This window comes from Chaetura pelagica, unplaced genomic scaffold (assembly GCF_000747805.2).
Source record: "Chaetura pelagica isolate M959 unplaced genomic scaffold, ChaPel_1.0 scaffold49, whole genome shotgun sequence".
NCBI classification, from domain to species: Eukaryota; Metazoa; Chordata; class Aves; order Apodiformes; family Apodidae; genus Chaetura; species Chaetura pelagica.
This window is the reverse complement of record NW_009970715.1, coordinates 841,815-844,340: the sequence shown is the minus strand read 5'-3', so window position 1 is coordinate 844,340 and position 2,526 is coordinate 841,815.

The window sequence follows — 2,526 nt, the reverse complement described above, 5'->3', positions numbered from 1 at the left end:
TATTAGACATAGGAGAATCCACACTAGCCTTCATTATTTGTCTAATACCACAGGGCCTGTTCATGCTGTTTGTTATCAGCCAACCACCCACATCTAAGGAGTCAAAATTTTATTGGGAACAGCTGCTTTTGTCTTTGCAAAAGACAGCTGAAACTCTGCTTCAACCTCAACCACTTCTCCATTAGCTGTTCCCAAACCCCTATCTGCACCTTTCTGGCCCAAGAGCAGCCAAACAGGGCTGTTGTGGGGCCAAAGGGGAGGCTGACTGGCACTTGCTCACACAGAGCTCCATGCTGCCCTGCAGCACTGGGGTTTTATTTTTAACCCAAAGCAAAATAAATATACCTTGGTGCTTGCAAGGATGAGTTAGATCTAAAGAGTTTGGAATTACTGGATGCATTAAAGTTACCCAAATCCACTGGTGAATTTAGCTACCAACTAACATAGTGGTCATGACAGAAGAGGTGTTTTCTTCAGGAGCCAGTTCAGATCTAGTTCCTCACCTGAGAGGCCTGAAGTGTCCTCTGGGCCAGCCCTCACTTGAATGACTATAAACAAAGCACCAAAACCCTTATTCCTCACTTCAGCACTTCGACAAGGTGCCATGAATACCCACAGCAGTTGAACTGGCCAAGGCCTCTTACTTTTCTCTCACAGAGAGAACATTTTCTAACACAGAGACTCAATGATAGACAGTCTTCAAGGCTCTCAAATTTTTCTCCACTGTTTTTATCTTGCTAGTAACAAGTAACTAGAGGGAGCTATCTGGAAAAAAAAGGATTTATTTTCTCTGTCAGCCAGGTATGTGGACAGGCAATCTGGCCAGACCCTGTCATTAGAGCACACTGCCCAGCACCTCAGTCCCTGGGGTTTAACTCATACCAGCCTGATATGTGCAGGCACAAAACACAGGAGATCTTTAATACTAAAAGCAGGCGGTTGTTTTTCCAGTGACCAAGGGGTGCTTTAATGAGCACACTGTGTTGTAGTGGCTGGAAAAAGGTGATAAGCTTTATACATTATATGAAAAGCCAGGGGGGTTACTTTATACAGTCAGACACAGCTGACTAAACAGGGCACTGAAAGTCATTCACAGGCTAAGGTAAGACAAAACAACAAACCCCCCCCACAACCTTCCTGTCCTGCCTCCCCCAAAGAACCGGTTCCCCAGGCACCAACCTGGGCCTCAAACACCCTCATTAATATGCTGCTTGGAAAACAACACTGGCTTACCTTGGCATGCTGAGGCCTCACGTCCATGTTGGTTGTGCAGGAGCAGGAGAGTCAGGGCTGTGTGTGAGTGCAGAGCAGTCCCTGTGACTGAGCCCAGCAGAGTCTCCTCATGTCCTTCACCTCAGAGGGGTCTCCTCACTCCCTTCACCTCAGTAGCCTCTTCTTGCCCCCTACACCTCAGTGGGGTCTCTTCATGCTTTTCACCTCAGCAACCTCTTCTCACACTCTTCACCTCAGCAACCCCTTCTCGTCCCCTTCACCTCAGTGGGGTCTCTTCATGCTTTTCACCTCAGAGGGGTCTCCTCACTTCCTTCACCTCAGCAGCCTCTTCTTGCCCCCCACATCTCAGCGGAGTCTGCTAAGCAACCTCTTCTCATCCCCTTCACCTCAGTGGGGTCTCCTCACCTCTTTCACCTCAGTGGTGTCTCCTCAGCCCCTTCCCCTCAGCAGCCTCTTCTCACCTCTTTCACCTCAGCAGGGTCCCCTCACCCCCTTCCTCTCAGCAGCCTCTTCTCACCCCTTTCACCTCAGCAGGGTCTCCTCATACCTTTCACCTCAGCAGGGTCTCCTCAGCCCCTTCCTCTCAGCAGCCTCTTCTCACCCCTTTCACCTCAGCAGGGTCTCCTCACCTCTTTCACCTCAGTGGTGTCTCCTCAGCCCCTTCCCCTCAGCAGCCTCTTCTCACCTCTTTCACCTCAGCAGGGTCTCCTCATACCTTTCACCTCAGCAGGGTCTCCTCAGCCCCTTCCTCTCAGCCGCCTCTTCTCACCCCTTTCACCTCAGCAGGGTCTCCTCAGCAGCCCATCCTCACCCCCTCCACCTGAGGCTGGATCTGGGGGGCAGAGCAAAGCTCATCAGCATTAATCCCTCACACCTGTGGGTCTGGAGGAGCCCTCAGAGCTGCCCTCCCGGTCCCACACAGGTGTGGGAAAGCTCCAGGTGCCCTCCATGCTGGGGAGGGGCTCTGCACACCAGACCCCTCCCAGCACACTTGCACGCGTGTGTTTAGCCCATGGAAGAAAACTAAACTTCTCCATCTTTTCCAAGAAAAACAGGGCTGCACACAGTCCTTTGGCATTACCTGCGTGCCGCTGTTGGTGCAAACTTGGGTGAACTGCAACAGCCATTTGAAAAGATATTGCTGATATTTCCTCAAGGCTTCTCGCAATTCCAGACAAAATACAGATACTTGTACTGCTTCAGCACTTGACTCACACCAGCATTATTTTTCCAAGCGTTAAATTCTGTCACAGCCTTAACACCCTGGGCCCAGTTGGGAAGGCAGAGATTCCT